Source organism: Haemaphysalis longicornis, unplaced genomic scaffold, assembly GCF_048455015.1.
Source record: "Haemaphysalis longicornis isolate Haplotype H1 unplaced genomic scaffold, Haemaphysalis longicornis Haplotype H1 scaffold_16, whole genome shotgun sequence".
Taxonomy (NCBI): domain Eukaryota; kingdom Metazoa; phylum Arthropoda; class Arachnida; order Ixodida; family Ixodidae; genus Haemaphysalis; species Haemaphysalis longicornis.
Window position 1 is genome coordinate 20028118 of NW_027526266.1, and position 19167 is coordinate 20047284.

Below are 19167 nucleotides of genomic sequence, written 5' to 3' on the forward strand. Positions count from 1 at the left end.
GTGGTTGGCGGTTTGTGAATTTGCTTGAAAACGGTGTTACGGGAATCCACCCGGGAATCCCTGAAGACTCTCGACAAAAATATTACAAGGTACTTGTGTTTTTATACTGCGGCAATGAAGGTGATTTGCTTCATTAAAAACCTGGTACATCATCATGCTGCGCGACACGGCCAAAACTACAATGTACAAAAAAGGTATGGTCCTGAAAGAGCAGGTAAATATATTTGAAGCATAACTAAATGATATGACGATCGGCAACCTTAGCGAACGTGTGTCGTGAGAAAACAAAATGTGGTTGAAAAGTTGACATAATGACCGAGGTTAAAAGCAAATTTTTGATGCATTTAGGTACGTTGCGAACGTAAACATCACACACAAACATCTATACAAGTGATGTTATTCTTTCGTATCTGTTTAGGTACGTTGCCAAACACGCCACGACTACTTTATGGGGCCTTCTCATAGGCGACCGCTAGTATGTTCACTATTTATATAGCTGCCCCAAACTAACTTTCATCAGACGCCTACTTGTGAAGTTATTTCTACTTGTAATAGGATGCTTGCGGAGTTTTCAACTGCGTGTGGCGCACTGGCTTTGGATCGGGGAGGAAGCCGCTGCTGTGACGAGGCGAGGGATTCCGCCGTGGCGTAGGAGGCTCTCGCGCTTGAAGCGAAGAAGCAAACCTTTGCTGTGAATACTTGAGGTTGTGTGTCCAGGACGTTCGACCACCCTTTTCGGACGTCGGATCGAAGGCACAATTTATCGCAGACGTTACTAGAACGAAGAAATTCTTAACCTAAATAAGCACCGCAAATTTGTTGCCAGGAGGTTGCGGTCACTATTGTGAATAGCAGTTCTCAGAATGTTGTTAATGTCGAATGCTGCGTCGTGCCTCGTTTTGGCTGGGCTCAGTGGTGGTCCAATTGAGCTCCTTGTTCTAGTAACAACCAGTACTCTGCAGTTTTGTGTATCGTGTTATACCCCTTTTTTAGTCAGCTACCTTTCCACACTGACCACAAGTGTGCCCACCATGTATTCCGGGCCTGTTCACTGTTAAAGTATTTTCTTCAGCGTTTTGTGAAGCTGCGCTAAAACGCCATCTCCCTTCAGTTCTGGTAGTCGCAGCGACACCCGGTGTATTCTAAAAATGTTTTATTCGCAAACTCCACATTCAATTTCCCTCTGAATTCCTACGCTGTCCAATTTATAAACATGAAACAGTGAGCCTGGTCAACAACGGGACACGGTAGCACTATACTGCGCACCTTTAATGTTTAGATAGATCTTTGCGCCACGGAATGGTCAAGCGGTTGACGTTTGACATTACCACGCTATGCACAGACCAGACTTTGCTTGATTGCGATGCTCAGACAAAAGTACGGCTCAAACAATACGAGCCATTGTCATGGAAGAGTAGTCAGGGGTGATTCTGCTTGTCCCAATGTTGTCAGGTGACCCCGTCCGAGTGCTTCAACACTTTCACAAAATTTAACATCCTAAATTGTATTCGCACTCTTTTTCGCCGCTTGCTACTTGAAAGAGATATGGTAAATATCAAGAATGCCTGTATTTGAAGCAGGAATACTTATGTACGGATCGGAAGACAGAACAATATATTTATGTAACGCCTGCTTTCGATCTGCTTACAACATTTTCTGATACTGCATTTTCTTCTGCAACAGAAGTCTGCAAAAAAAGAGTTCTCTTTGAAAGCTTGTTGAAATGATTGAGCATCGAATACATTAAACAGGTCGTTTAACAAGAAAATTTACGTTGCATTGAAAAAATTCACGCAACATAAAGCAAAGCGCATTCATTTTGAGCCCTGCGGGAAATTTTCAAAAGACGTGCCGGAAGTTTCGCACTGAAAATGGAAGTAAAATATGAGTATGTTGTTCAAAAATATCTAGAATCTGGCAAAGGTTGGAATATCTCCTTTCAGATACAATTAGTGTGTATCCTACTAGCATGTCCTAATTTCTGAGGCCCACCATTCTTAATTGCTATATATTTGCTGGTAAAACAGGATGAGTTTTCCAGAAAGGAAACGGTGCTTAGAAATTTTATAGGGGAATTATTTCTCACCACGTAACGCAGCCTCCCATATTGATAAAAGATGTGAGATGTCGTTAAAATTTTCCTTACTCTGTGAAAGTGCCAAAGGCGGTCACGGCGGCATTCAGTTGACCAATCTTCGTGAATGGCAGTAAGCGCAAAATCCTAAATAGGGGTCTCAGGCAGAAATCTAGCACCTGTAGAGTCTGAATATTTTCGAGCATGTCCAAAATACGTTTTTGAAGTTCCTGACGGCTGGGATGATTCGTGGGCAATCGACGGGCGTAGACGAAGGAGGCGATGTTGCTGGAGCCGCAGTACAAAACGTATTCTCTGATGTGGACTGGTGCTCCATCGGTTTTTCTGATCTTTTCGTCGAGGTAGTCGAATTCATTCTGCAATTTTCATAATAAAAACACACTCTAACTGCACGCCTCCTGGTTACGTCACTTTGGACAATCCCTTATAATACAAAAGGAATTTGATGTAAACGGGGTTTGGTTGTTAGTACGGCTTCTTTGTCAATATAGATATCTAGATAGTCTAAAACCGTACCTTAACCCAAAACCAAAACAATGGTAGTGTCGTTGTGTCATGCCATGGACAACAAATCCTATCAATGTGCCCTTAGATTTTGATCATAAGACAGACAAGTAACAGTCGACGTTTGGTGTTAAAGTTCTTTTTATGCACCTCTTCAACGATTGTGCTGTATGCGGACCACCAATTGGTATTGGTATAGCATTAGTGTTTTTGGTTATGTGTTTCAAAACTCAGGTAGGTCAACCATGTTTCTAGGTCCCCTAAGTACCTCAATCGATAATCTTGCATCCCCTGCAATAGGGGACAATTAGCCTTTTTTCAGAAATGACCTGACTGAGGCAAATTGACAAACACTTAAAGCAAATATTGGCTTAATTACGGCTATGAATCATTGACTTCTATCAACGTGGATGACCAACCTAGCTATTTAGCAAACGACATAAGGGAGACTGATAAATTAAGTGTAAATCTATTGCGGTTAAACAGCGTTAACCCAAAGTTGTCGAGTACTGGCTCGGTTCCCGCCCCGATAACGACCAGTCAGTGCGCACACATTCCCACCGCACCACAAAACACACACTCTGCTCAGAATAGGCTCCGCTCTAGCGCAACCCACTAGGAACATAACGCTAACTCAATGCGCTAACCCACAAAAGGCCTCCTTGCATCCTTTCTTCTTAGATAGGGGAAAGAGCAGTGGCACGTGACACCTCACGTTCGCGGCCTTTCTGTGGGAACGACCGAACGATTAGACGCTTTTCCTGCGTAAACGCTCTATGCGCTGGCGCCGCCTTGCATATTTTCTGACAGCAAGAGTACCTATTTTTCCCCCATTACGATTTTGTAACCGCTCCTCTTGGAGGGAATCAGCCAATAGACGCTAAGCTCAAAAATGAGATTGACGTTACGTAAAAAAGGAGCATTTTCTTCACTTGACTTGGAGTATAAATCTTCACTGATAATAGGTGTTTGCGCTTTTGCGTAATAAACCTTAACACAGCGTGACGAGGACGGAATCAGCGTTAGAACTCCTGGAAATTAGTAGCATTGCTAGGGTGAACGGCGCACAAGCACCCTTAAATTTACTTACTTGAATTCAACAGCGAAGGATTACTGGAAATAACAACATTTCAGTCGTATGTTTTACCTGAGAACGTTATAATATTCCAATATTTTTAAGACACGGGTACACAATTCGAACTTCCCGAAAGAGCTAGAAATACTCCCGCTGCGACACGCACAAAGCAAGCAGTGCATGATATTTACTTTTTGGGATGCTCATCGTTTGATAATTAAGACGCACACGCCGACATATGCGTCTAATGTATGTAAAGCCATGGTGTAACAATACAAGCGGCGAATTCGAGCTGGAAATATTGTAACTGAGCAGGGATAAATGTAATTAAAGTCGGACGTATTATGTAATGGGTGCATTGAAACAGGAGGCCTAAAGAATTTATCGTTATTTTTTGAGTCAGCAGCCCTGCATTTCACAGCCTAATTACCATTGTCGCATATCTTTCCTCTGACAATTTCCCTTAAGCGAAGTGAAACACTGTAGCATAGCACTAGTGTTACTTTTTTAAAGACGATAGTCTTTCTACGAGGTCGCGGGTTCGATTCCCGGCTGCGGCGGCCGCTTTTCTGATGGAGGCGAAAAGCAAAAACGCCCGTGTGTTAGAGATTTCGGCGCCCGTTAAAGATCCCCAGGTGGTCAAAATTAATCCGGAGCCCTCCACTACGGCGCGCCTCATCGCCTGCGCTGCGTCGGCGCGTTAAACCCCACAATCAATCAACCAGCGATAGTCTTTCTTGGGCTACTTAACCCAGAAATTTTGGTCTGTCTGTATGTCTGTCTGTCTTTCTGTCTGTATGTCTGTCCGTCTGTCTGTCTGTGACTCGATTCAGCCACCCGGCCAAAGCAAAACAATGCCTGCGCAATAGTCTTATATAGTCACAGCTAAATCTACCCGTCTATGCCCGGTGTAATGTTCATACTTGTCAACATTGTTGAAGAAGAACAAGACATTACGCAAATATGAGACAACCTTTATAAAAAAATCAAACATGCTTCACTTTGCGGCATTAAATATTTCATCAACTGCAGAAGAAGAATTCACTCCGCCGTCGCCTGCTGTCGCCCGCGCCACTATAGCTTCTGGCGCCATTTTAAGAAATGAACCGGCAGTTACGCAAGCTTCCACTAGATAGGTTACACGTTCTGCTTGCATAACACGTGGAGTAGGGAAACGCGGTTCTATAAAGTATGAAATAGTGCGCCTCGATTAACGCGCATCTTCGCCGTACGGCAGGGTTCGCATAGAGACACCCGGTTTGGAGCAGTGGAACGCGGGAAATTTAAAATGATTTAAGCAAACCTTTGGCGTCTTTACCTTGGGATGAGCGCGACGCAAGAGGAACAACATGAGAGGTGAGCGGGAAAGCGAAGGGAGGCATTTACTTCACAAAAGCCGATAAAGATTACCGTCTTTTGACGGCATTTGCAACGAAACGAGCAGATACGCGGCCAATTTTTGTCAACGTATCACCCATGCCGGATATATTCACCATCATGTTGTCCACCATGGTCGTTTTGGCAAATCCCAAGTCTCGCAACATACTCATGCAAAACCGTTTGTTTACATTCCAGGGTTCGCCATTGATGTATCCAAGTCCTGAAAAAATAGGTTAACGGTTTATTTAGAATAAATAAAGGGATGTATCATTTTGCCGCAAACCATGCATTGTATTTGTATGTTTATTATTTGTTTTTACTGCTTGGCCGCGCCCGGCTGCGTTATCTGTGTCCCAAGCGAAGCGCGTGTTCCGGTCTTCGTTTTTATACCGCACTGGTTATTTCATTTTCATAAGGAGGGCGTTTCACCATAACGTCTCTAGCCTAGAATAATCTTCTTTGCTCTACAATGTTCTGGTTGTAAATCGACGGTTCCAGAAACACTGGTGCGGCAACATAAAAGCCTGCAGAGCAGACGTTACGGTGTTCGATTGGCCGACACCAGTAGTCCGCGCACGTCACTTATGTTCACTGTTGTTTCACCACCTGTGTATTCTTTGAGTTGTTAGGGGAGCACAAGTTTGGTCCAAAAAACTTGCTACGTGACATCTGGCTAAGGTGCTGGGTAGGGGCCGTGGTGCGTCGACAGAGAACCCTCGCAAACCGAGCCTCTTGTAGGGGCACCAACGGTAGATGTGGTCGGCCTCTCGGCAGTGTTAGCAAAGTTGACGATTATCGGTGCTTCGGCATAAGTCCGTCTTCCTCGGCGTCTGGTTTTGAACTACAGGGGATCCGACGGGGCACAGTGGACGGCAGTACTGCGGGGCTTCCTGACGATGAGTTAGAGCTGGCCGGGGCCGACGAACAGCTTCGGAAAAGGTCGTAGCTTGTGGCTCACGGAGTGCTTCGGACGGTGCCGAAGTTCCCAGTTCGTGTTGAACTTCTTCTCTGATCGTCTCGGTAATGAAGGCTACTTGGGGTTTCGGCGTCTTGGGGAAAAGTTTCCGCAAACCCTCCCTGACTACGGTGTGGATGGTGTAGCGTAGTGTATCGGAGCTAATAGCCCCGGCTCCGCTAGCCTCCAAAACCAGTGCATGGACTGGACGTTCCTGCTGCCTTGTTCGAATTACGAGCGTCTTCTCCATCTCGGCAGCCTCAGACGCGAATTCGGACACGGTCTTGGGGAAGATACGAACAAGGCACGCGAAAAGCTCTTGCTTTACCCTTCTCAACAGAAACCTTAGATGCTTTTCCTCCGTCATTTGTGCGTCTGCACGGCGAAAAAGTCGCTTCATCTCCTCGACAACGATCATGACCCCTTCGTTGGAGCGCTGTGTCCGAGAGAGAGGGAGAGAGAAACGTTATTGCGGTATTGTACAAGGCAGTTAAGAGGGCGGGGTGGCCGGTGGCATATGATCCTGACGGCGACAGTGGTGGCTCGGTTCACCAGGAAGATTTGGATCCCTGGATCCGAGCTACCCAGCGCCCCCTCCCACTGATCATCATACGCTATGGAGAGGAAGGGATCGTTAGGACATGCCCACATGCAGGGCGACACGGTGGCCAGAGCACCGCATGAAGGGCCGTTGGGGGAGCGAAACAGTGTGGGGTGAATATGATGCTGCACTGCACCACATGGAAGCGTGTTTGTCTGCAAGAGCCGCCACGGGCGTTCCTGGGAGTTATTAAGGCTGACATGAGCGGGGGAATCGCACGGTGAAAGGGACGGTAGTGTAGGACCAAGTCGGGATAGCTGAGGAGGCTCGAGCCGATATGGCATATCCAGCCGATATGGCACCGTGTGAGAGGACAAGGCTGGGGTCCGCTCGGATAGTGAGTTCTCGAGCAGTACCGTGGGCCGCCTCGTTACACCTCACACCAGTGTGTGCTGGGGTCTAGATCAGTACTATCGTGGTGGTGGGCGGATTTGTGGAGAGAAATTGGAGGGCCTACGGGGTTATTAGACCCCGGAGGAAGTTTTGAACGGCCGTCTTTGAATCAGAAATTACGATTGCGGGGGCTTCCCGTTGAGTTAAGGCTAGTGCAATGGCCATCTCTTCCGCCGTCGAGGGAGAGGTGGTACGGACGGAGAGGGTTGTGACAGGGGGGGGGGGGGCATTTGGTCGGCCGACTACTGCCACTGCGTATGTGGCGTGGTGTCGAAAGTCCGCCGCGTCGACATAAAGTATGCCTGAATTTATTAGAAAGCGCCGTAAAAGCTCTCGTGCTCTATGCTCCCTGTGACCCTTCTAATGATTGGGGTGCGTATTGCGCGGTAAGGCGCGGACTATATGACACGCATGCGTATCGCGGGGAATGGGGAGTCTCTTATCAGTAATTAAAAGGGTGCTTAGCTTCAGACGATCTAGTACCGTATAAACCGGATTATAGGTCGACCCGGTATATAGGTCGACCCCCTACCTTGACGTGGGAAAAGTTGACAAAGACAATAGTTTGGCACAGAAGCGCACTCACAATGTCTATATTTTCGACGCCCGTCTGTCACTGCCACTCACAATGCCTGCCGAAGTAACTCGGCCGAGCTCTCGGAGTCGTCCGAGGATGACTGCTTCGCACTGTCATCTTCCATGCCATCAGGCGCGTTGCTGATCGAGCACTTCCTGAACGCTCGTGTAACCATGTCGTCGGGCAGCGACTGCCCAGAGATGGACACCCAGCTTGACACGGTCCCAACGAGCCGGTATAGGTCTTTTTGTTGTCGCCGGCTATCCACTCATTGTACAGTTCGCGGAGCCGGTCCGTGCATGGCCTCCGGAGCTATCGTGAGCGAAGTTCCCGGACGAAGTCCGCCACTTTGTTCTCCAACTCGGGGTGCACCGCTTGACGTACACAGAACTATCGGTTTCGGGGGTTGCACGCGCACAGCTTAGCTTTCTGGCTCCGCCAGTACCGCACACTTTTCTCTGAAACGCCTAACTGGCGATACGCCGCCATATTCCCATTCTGCTCGGTGACTCAATCGCCCTCAGCTTAAACGTCGCGGTGAACTGGCGTCGACTGCCGCCACTCATCTCGGAACATATACGTACAGAAATGTACGCACGCAGGCTTAATAGACAAGTAAAAGACAAAAAACTAGAGAAAAGCGAAATCAAATAAAGGCCTGATAGAGCGAGAGAGCAGTCCGACACGAATGGCGATTGGCGACGGACTACGCTTGCACATTGTTGCCAGACAACGATTTACATTCTGCCAATGACCGCTATATAAGACGAGGGGTGACTTTTGTGCGGATTTTTTTCGAAAAAAACTCGACCTATATTCCAGTTTATACGGTATGTACCTTTCGGTGGGGGCGTCCGAAAGCCTCAGCAGTTGATTTATAAGATGGGCTTCCACGAGTTCCGCCGCGGTATTATAGACCCCCAGACGTTCGCGTCGAGCAGTGGATGCGTTCATGGGCACTTGTCACGCGGCCTTATCAACTTTTCTAATGAGGCTCTCAATTTTCTTGAGTTCAGTTTTTGTTACATAAAACTAAGGTGATGTTGTTTATCACGAAAGCTTGTACCAGCTGGAGTTTTTCTTTCTCCTTGAGTTCTTTGTGACGGGTGGTTATTCGTCGAATTAAGCTGATAGTTTGGTTTACATCAGTGTTGTACACGTTCCTCTGAAATAAGAACGAAAGCTCGTTCCTTGTTCTTTCCCAATTTTGAAACGAGTTCTCCTTACAAGTTCCTTTATTGCGAAAGGAACGCATTCCAGTTCCACTTCGAAAATAGGAACGTGTCTTTACATTAACATTACATTTCATTAAAAAAATTAAAATAGGGTTTAGATAATCCTGAGGCTATATAAAGTGAGAAAATTAAAACTCAGATCGACCTACGTATGTTATACAAATATGAACACCTCCTCAAGCAGAATATCTGGAGATGAAAAGAATTTAAAGAAACGCTGTTAGATGAATTTTTTCGGGGTGCACCGGACAATCTGGAGGCATGTCTAACTGCGCCCCTGATATACAAAATTCACACAAGAAACAGAGAAATCTGAAATAATCTTAGCGAAACATTTATAACCCACGAGGGTCTCCTCGTTTACTTTCGTTCGGTCAAGTGATCGGACTCCAGTTTCCCTGTATCGACTTTCTAGCTGTCGCTCTGACTGCCCAAGAACACCAAACACTCGTCTTTTAGTACACAGAGACCACGCCTCGAGCCCCTAATAACTAACAAGCACTGATCCGCTGATTGGCCAGGTAAACAAAACCCAAAGATATATACATAAACAAATACGTAATCCACACTCTTTAACTCCCAGGTATTCATCACAGCACAAGGGTGTCGGAACGAAACGAAAACCGGAAACGGAAAACGGAAAAAAAATTCGGTATCTTTGGCCGGAACGAAATCGTAACGATATTTATTTTTTCGTTCGGGAGGGAAACCGAAGAACAATCGTTTCGGCTTTTGGTTTGAGTGGAAATTTCTGCTATTTCAGGATACATTTAAATTTTTTCCACCGAAATTGGAAAATGCGCCTGATTTGCTGGCTTGAAATTGTCTTCAATCTGGCACCCAATCTTCTACGGAAGGCTTGCTGCCTGCCTAAATACTCTCTTCGTTGGTGCCGATAGGCACAGTACTGAGGTCCACGCGTGATTGCCGCGGGCATCTGGCTCCGATGCAGGCATCGCGGCCTTTTTATTTATTTATTTATTTATTTATTTATTTATTTATTTGTTCCGTGTTTATTTATTTTTATTTATTTGAATACACTACCCACATTAGCCATGCGGGATTGTTTAGGGGGCGTGATACATAAACAAACACATATGTACTCTAAAATATGACATAAGAACAAGGAGCAAAGTATACAATCTTTAGAATTAACAAGGGCATGCCCCACTAGCAGCGCATTTAGCAGATTAAAGCGGCACACTCAATGAAACAGCTACAAGTCATGTTGCACTTGTAGGCAAGTTGCAAGAGCGCAGCAGAAAACATTTCATAAGGAGCGGAAGCAACAGTGTTCCAATCCAATCCGTTAGAGTTTTTAGAAAAATACGCTTTCAATGAGGACGTGCGCAATAATTATTCACCAATTTTTTTGCTGTTATCCCTTCGTCAGGTTATGTACGGGGGGAGGAGGTGGGGGGTTTGGGGAAGGTACTGATGTTCATCCATTGCTACAGACTCTGATACAGTCTCTCTTAAGATTTAAAACAGTAGTTTTCAAGTGTTTCGTGAGACACCATTTTAAACTTTTATTAACAACATCACAACCATACGGGCTTTTCAAAAATGAAATTTTTGAAAACATTATTAGGTATCACTTCCTCTTCTTTAACGTAATTTCAGAATTCCTAATCTTTCTTAATAAGCTCACAAATATAAAATTTTCTCGCTCAAACACGAGCCGGTATTAACCGTTACGAACCATTATTTTTTCGTTCCGGAGCTGAAATGGAACGGAACTTTTAAATACGGGACGAAACAGAAACCCGAACTAAAAAAATTCCCCGCATTTCTCCGAGGGGAAGAATGTGAAAGTGCGAATGCACGAGTTGAATTTGCGCGATTCGGTAATGTTCGCGAAAGAGAGATCACACACACACACACAACTACAAAGAAAGAAAGATGCATTTATTAACAGACACCTATTTGTGTTGTCGTTGTACTTGATTGCTAGAGCGGATCTCAGCTTTGAAATTTCGTGTCAGTACTCCTTTAAGCGGGTGCATTAGCCCTTCTCACGCCCGATTCCTGGGCAATCCCCCACGTGGGTATGTGCCATGTCAGCGGCCAGGCAGCGCGCGCCCATCTCCCCCCGTTGCCAAGGAAGACAAGGAGATTCCTGGCCAATCCTCCACGTGGGTATGCTATGCGGACATCGCCGGTGGACGCAGGTTCAGGGTCGCTTAAGAAGTGCATTCGCACTTAAAAGATTTCGTTCCGACACCCTGGTTGAAGCCGACCAACTAAAGCAACTCTGAACGCTGGCCGTCGACCTTCGGGCGGTGTCTCTCAGGTATTGTTCATACAGCTCGCGATGGTAATAGCGCCAACAATAATGAAATTCCTTTCCTTTGTCGACACGATGCCTGGAATACAAAAGGACCTGGCACTCCCGTTGACCCATTCTCGCCAGATCAGCGATAGACCGCGCCGTGACGAACTGGGCGTGTACTCTGCACGTTCGAACAGTACAACATCCCAAAATACTGCAGCGCGCCCATAACCGGTGATACTTAGAATGACCTCACAGGGAGCGCAACTCCTCCTACAACAACTCACCCGCGCCTTGCGCGCACTAATGCGGTAATTACCTCTGAGAATATACAGATACGATGGTTTCACAAGGAACCGGTGGCGCCGCTCTTACTTAGACAACCTTTCCCTGGCAGGGAACAATTCTATCGGACAGACGCGCATCCTGGCCAACCGAGACAAACTATGAAAGGTGAAAAGGATTCTCGTGGCTGCGCTATTTACCCGTCGAACGCCGCCGCGTAAGCTCAACCGGCATCAAAGCTCGCACAAGCTGAGGCCCACTGCGTGGTTATTCTTGTGCCATCCTGCTGGTGAACCTTCCTTTCTTTTTATTGCACAATAAATACATACGAGCAAACGGGGGAAATGTTTAAACAAACTTTAAAATTTCGCACTTCGAGAAAACAGGTTCCGCTGTAAGGTGGACAATTTGGCCAGCTTATAGAAAGAGAAACACAATACCGACTTGTGGATTTTTGTACTCGAGCCTTCGTATCAAAAATTTCCCCGCATTTCCCCGAGGGGAAGAATGTGAAAGTGTAAATGCACGAGTTGAATTTGCGCGGTTCGGTAATGTTCGCGAAAGAGAGATCACCAACACACACAACTACAAAGAAAGAAAGATGCATTTATTCACAGACACCTATTTGTGTTGTCGTTGTACTTGATTGCTAGAGCGGATCTCAGCTTTGAAATTTCGTGTCAGTACTCCTTTAAGCGGGTGCATTAGCCCTTCTCACGCCCGATTCCTGGCCAATCCCCCACGTGGGTATGTGCCATGTCAGCGGCCAGGCAGCGCGCGCCCATCTCCCCCCGTTACCAAGGAAGACGAGGAGATTCCTGGCCAATCCCCCACGTGGGTATGTGCCATGTCAGCGGCCAGGCAGCGCGCGCCCATCTCCCCCCGTTGCCAAGGAAGACGAGGAGCGCGCGCACCCGCAGCTGTTGCTATGTGGACGGACGGCGGTCGCCGGAATTCAGGGTCGCTTATAAAGTGCATTCGCACTTAAAACAGCCAAATCCTAGCGATGTAACAGACGGAACGCCGTTCCTGCCGTTCCTCCAAAAAACTAACGAGTTACTGTTACACCCTTAATGGAACGGTGGCGTTTCTCCGTTCCTCCAAAAAGGAACTAGTTCCAGGAACGCCGTTACTTGGCACGCCGTTCTGTACAACAATGGTTTACCTGCGATGTATATTGCCATATAAATTGAGTGTTTGATCTGTTACGCTGTATGAAAAGACCAAGAACTTCGATACTTCCTACTGTTGCGACGGTGTTTGTCCCTAGTCTGAATTTTTACGTCCGGTGGGGATTCCGATCTACGTTTCGCGGGTAGATAAAGGAGCTCCGATTTCCCAGGTTTTTTTCTAACCACGGTAGTAAACGCCTTCAGGAACTCGCATTTGAATTGAGTCCACTTGGCCAATAGACCTCGTGGTTCTCGAAGCGAGTTCCCGCTGAGTCTTCTAATTAAAAAAAAAACATGTCGGAAAGTTTCTTCGTCGTGCAACCTGTTTAACATCGGGACGCGCTCCAGTTTCTCCAACCATTCTTCTGGGTCTTCTGCGGGGGCTAGTCGGAATGATGGCAGTTCCCGGGGATGCTGCAGGCCGATTGGTGACGTTGCTTCTTGCACCATAGTGGTGGTTGCAGCGGTCGTTCTCTTGGGTCGTCTGGGAGAAGACCAAACTCGGGCGGCAGACCTTGCGGTCGGCGGCTGGCTCTAGTTGGACTGGCTTGGCGGCTTACAGAGGACGTTGGGAACATGAAGGGTGCGTACTCCGCACCTCACCAGATGTCACGAAGCCGAAGTTTACGCAGCTGTCTTGAAGGAAAAACAAGCCTATTGGAGCGCCTTTGAGCTCCCCTAACAACTCAAAGAATACACAGACGGCGAAACAAGTCATCAAAGTGACGTGCGCGGACTGGTGTCGGTGAATCGAATACCGCTGCATCAGCTCTGCAGGCTTTTTTCTTTCGGCGCGAGTGTTTCTGGAACCGACGATTTACGTTCAGAACCTTGTACATTAAAGAAGAATATTCTAGGCTAGTGACGCTAGGATGAAACGCTCTCCTTATCAGAATGTAATAACCCGTGCGGCATAAACGTGAAGAATGGAACACGCGGTTCGATTGAGACACACTTAACACAGCCGGGCGTGGCCAGGCAGTAAAAATAAAACGCAAACCAACAAACCCAATGCATGGTTCGTGGCATTACTGCGGCATTACACTTGCATATATTTAAGCACTACCCATAAATATGTGTCAGTAAATGTGTTTCTTCTTCTCGCATTTTTTCGAGACCTACAAATAAACCATCTGTTATAGATAACGTTTTTACCCTCACCATATTGAGTTGACTGCTGGATCTTCTTTCGTTTTCTTTATGTAGAAATGTAAGATTTGTCGCCAAAGAAGTATAAAACAAAGAATCTTGCACAAAATTCAAATCTGGTCGGCCCGTGAAAGAGAAATTCCCACATTGGATCGTTTTCTTTTCTGAAACACAGAACCGAGTAGTGTCATTCGCCCGAATTACTTTCTTGGGCATAAAATAATTTTACAGGAATATACTGGAACAGGGCACGCAACCCTGAAATTTCACTTTTCGTTTTACTGATACATGTTAACTGAAAAATCTAAAAATTACGACGAAATTCTATTTGGCAAAACTCTTAAGCGCATAATATAATCAAATATTATAGACTTTAATAATGCCCTGGTCTTTTTTCTAGAGGTGCACAATAGTTGTCATTGAAATTGATATCTTGGGAGAGGTTTTATATTGAAACACAAGCAACTTTGCGTAATAAACGAAGATACAGAAAAATTATAATAAAAATATAATGGGAAAATGAGCATAAAAATTTTGCGCCAACAACATGTATGGCTGTTTCAAACCGCACATACCCGGTGCTCTTACGGACTCTCGCCAACAAAAAACCAACAGTATTACTGATTAGCCTTCGATGCCATTGAATATTGATAATTGTTCACAACAAGTTTATGCCGAAGATTTTTTGTTGCTAATATCTTTCACAGTACTTTTCCTCCAGTTTGAAGAAGGTACAGTGGGCAACATTTTTCCTGATCGAATTAGATAATGGTCGAAAGAAAAGTACGATTTTTAGGTTTATTTTAAACAATCTCTTATTGGCAAAACAGGTGCCTCTCAACCTGTTGAACCAAAAATTTCGAAAGCAAACACTGCGATGCTGAAATAAATGTCTAGCCTTCGAAAAACTTTATTTCTTGCCCATAATACTAAATTTGCAAATCTTCAGGCCTTTATACCTTTACGCCTAATTTTGCGTTTTGGTTACTCTGAGAGAAGCTGAAACAACCAAAACTAAAACACGCATTTGAGTACTTTTAGCTTCCCAACTACGTACTATCGAGGATCCTATAACTATTGCCTGTAAGAGTCATTTCCAAGTAGTCCGTACCATTATGGACAGTTTATAAGGGCAGGGTTTGATTAGAGCCATGACGTTAATTTCTTTGCAAATGAGTCACTTTGGATACAATGCAATTAAAGTACAATAAGGGTGCAGATAAACTGTTTGGTAACATATCAGAAATTGAAAAAGTGAATCTCACACAGTAATACTCCAAACTTCAACAATGTTATTTTCTGTAACCAAAGTCAGATTCATTTTAGGCAGTGGCGTTTTTTGCAAGACAGAAGCTACCGTCATTATTGGACATTTGCAAAAATTCAGGCAAACATTTCTCCCGCGTCACCGTAATTTTACACAAGAAAACTATAGAGGCAAACTATTTTGCTGATAAAGTCTCGTGCATTTAAATAATAAATCTAACGCACCAAGTCTGCTTTCCGTGGTACTCTGAGCCATTTACGGCATTACCGAAGTATCCTCTACAAGATAATTGTTTTGCATAATGTGCCCAAGAAAAAGGTACACATCGTCAAGTAGAAAGATATCGTCCTAGATTTAGTAAAATTTGTTTTCACGCACTACTGCAAGGGAGTGTACAAACGTTAGCACAGCCATGTGGATATCGGGCCCTTGTTCAAAACAAAAAATAATAGCTTTTTGTTTCTCACTATTACTAACTTTTTTCCACATGTGGGGACATAAAAATGTGACTAACAAGCTTGGAATCAACTCGAAAGCCAAGCTTATTGAAATACTTGTTGTTTGTTTATATCTTACGATGATATACGAATGTTGTGTAATATGTTTTATCTGTAGCGTGAACGCTAATAATGAGGGATAAAGTATTGTTCCCTTGATATGCCATATTAACGCCAGGTAATATGGCATATCAATATGCCATATTACCATATGCCATATCAATATGCCATATTACAAATATCCCGTATTACTCCAGGTAATATGGCATATGGCATCGCCAGGTATTATTATGCCATATGCCAGGTAAAAGGAAACTTTGAACTTACCCTCGAAATATTCCGAACGAATCTCTAGGCATCGGCCACGATTAAGAAATTCCTTCGCTTTCAGAAACTTCTTAAGGCTGTTAAGGTCGTTCAGAATAACCATCTCCCAGCCATTCAACTTCAGTCTGGAGAGGCATTGAAGAGACGAAGAAAATTCATTATATTCACATTGTTTTATATAGGGCTTTTTGAAGTTAGTTTTTGGTGTCAAAAAAATTCCTGCAATATTATTTTATCTCACCTAGAACGATAAGCTGTACTGTTTAACAGCAGCGTCATAGTGTTCTCAAGTTTGCATTTCAGTCTACAAAAAAGAAGAGCTATTCGGAGAATGTATCTGTGTAATAATAAGAGGTGCTTGCTACATCACTTACACATAAAAACATTGAAGTATTTTCCTACAAGAACACTGAATGAGGCAGACAACACGTGTGGAAGGCACGCAGTGAATCGCAAATCTTTTAGATCGAGTAGTAATCTCAACAAGAAAAGAAATGTGCGGTATAAAGAGAACTGTTGTACAATATTTATTGATGCCTGGCTGTAAACGCTGACATGATTACCTCAAAGAAACACAATACCAGTGTATCTTAACAAAACCAACATGTATATCTTTTATCTACTGTCACTTTGTGAACTGAAAACAATCAATATTTTTTCTTTAAAAAAACAGCAAGGCTTGGCGGATAACAATGAATCTTTTTCATGACCGCAGGTTTACAAGTATAGTCGTTTTACGAAGTTTGCAGAAGCGTTACTAGCGCTAATAAAACGATACACAGTATCACTTTTGCCTGGGAACGTTGTTCGGTCTCGCAAAGTGTTTAAAGAGCAAAGCCTACGCTGAAATAGTGATTTTGCGTACTAATCAGCCTGAGAAGTAACTTTTACTCTTATAAGTCCCCGCGCTATCACAACAGCATCTTCTTCCGGGGAACGCTGCGGAGGCCTATACTACCATAACTGTGTTCGTACATTTTGCGAGTCCTGCGGAAGAAATTAAAAAGGAATGAAGTGAATATGCAAGCTTCCGTGTCCCAGCCGATTGCGGCCGTGTACACACGCGAACACCTGCCCGGACGGTGCGCAGCGGGGCCACAGTGGGAACCTGGCAGTGCTTGAGTGCAGTGATGGACGCAGGCAGGGCGATTGCAGTTTGTTGCCGCTTATCAAAAACTAAATCATAACGAAAACAATTGTGCGGGGAAAATTGCGCAGGTGATCATCGTCCGCGCTACTACTTAACTAGTGGATGAAATATCTGCAGCTATTCTGGCCAACCGTACCACACTGCTGGCGTTCACGGGTAGGGTAGCTCAACTGTGGGATTCGGAATCACCGCAACAGGCTGTCCTTCCAAATTACGGAACGAGAGCCTACTCTTGCTTCTACTCTGCACGCGGATAATATCGTTCGGAGGTGCCTAGCGTGCTAAAAATAGTTGCCTTTCATAACTGCTCTGTATGAACTTTGGAACATCCGGGCGCTCCTCTCATATTTTTGTCGAGTTTCAATCCGTACCAAGGAGGCCTTGCGGGATATGTTTGGTTGGCTTGGAAAACCCCGGAGAATTTTAAGCAAGTACCCAAATGTGTAAAGACTCACCAAGAAAGCAGCGCTTCTTTTCACTATGCTACGTCGAAACACCAACGAAAACTATTGGCCTTTATGACACGATTGCATTCGAAGGCGTGAGCCTTTCTTCTACAACTGTTATACTGGTAAGCACTTTGTCACGGGCGTTTATTTAAAGCATTGTTAAAAGCGGAGAACATTTGCCCCGTTCTGAGGTTTCTGAAGTACTAACCCCATTGTACTTTCCGCGAATATCTACATTCATAAAAAGTGACGCATCATTGGTGATTGCCAGCAATAGAAAGAAAGGTAAACGCTAGGACCCCACCGATACATCTTCAGGTCCTCCAGTCTCCCACGACCACCTGCACGCCTTATTGCGCACGGACAAAAAGCTACAGGACTCCATGGGCCAATACGTTTTTACGGGTGACAACAATCCCAGTTTGCAAACAGCAAGTTTTAACAAAAATTGTACCCGAACGAAAATGTATCCCGAACTGCCAAAACAACCGTCAGAAGACCTACAACGGCCTTTATACGCTGCAAATTGCCTCAAGATACAGGGCTTGAAACCTACCTATACACAGGACCGCAAACTTGGGCCCACTCAAGTGCTTTTGCCTGAAAGAAGTTGAAGGTCTGGACCTCGACGTGTCACCTGAAACTACTGTTTGGTGGCATGGGCGGGAGTCGCACTCCAGGCGGAAGTTGCCGCTTGAGAAGGAGGCGTCGAAGACACCAAAGAGCGAACCAGACCAGCGGTGCAAACGACAGGCAAAGTATGACGGCTGTTGTCAAGCTCATGACTGCGGATAACTTGAAGTCACTCCTCCCTCAATGCACTTCACTGATGGCTGCGAAGAAATCTGAACACAAACAATTCACACAAAATGTGAGAAAGTAAGCCTACAGACATGTATTTGCATGCATAATATTATTTTTACCTTGCGGAATTCTGCTGCAGCCGTTTCCGTACAACCTACAATGTGTTGTGTCTGGTGAGGGCATTTCTACGGTTTTAAATGCAGAGCATTTCAGTAACTCACGATGTCACCCAAGTTGACGTCCGTAGTCCGCACCGCACCCCTCCTTACTATACAAAAAAATACTACCCGGCGCCAGGTTTCGATCCCTCGACCCTGCGGGCGGGACGCAATGTACATGTTGTTCTAACCACTGCGCCACAAAGCCTTTTTTTATTTATTGCAACATTTCAGTACAAAACAAGCACCATCAAACAAAAAACTGCAACGATAAAACTGCTAGTCATCACCTTGACAGCAGAAAAACGATTAAAATTGTTTGAGGTTGGTCAGTGTTTCCATCACAGGCAACCACTCTGGAGGCTCAGGCTGAGCCCTCCACACTTCAATAATCATACGCATTGAATCAGCGAAATATTCTCTTGACCATTTAGCGTCAACGTCCCTATGGCGTATGGCCATGCGGGATTTCCAAATTGCATGTAGGGCCAGGACCATCACGAGGTCGTAAGGTACTTCGTCACTCTCAATAGGTAAAAACCTAATGCCGTGAGCGTCCAGGGGAAAATCTTTTTTGAGGGTTCGCTGAAGCACGTCCCAAAAGAAGACCCCGTCCCAGCAGTCCAAAAACACGTGTTCTACAGTCTCGGGTTTTCTGCACGGGTAGCAGTCCACCCCACCCGGCAAAAACATTCCCTTTTCCATCTGCCACGTTTTCACATCAAGGACGCCCGAGTGAAGTTTAAAGAAAAACGTCTTAACCCATGGGCCAGGGCATTTCTCTCTCTCTCTCTCTCTTAACCCATGGGCCAATCGCCATAC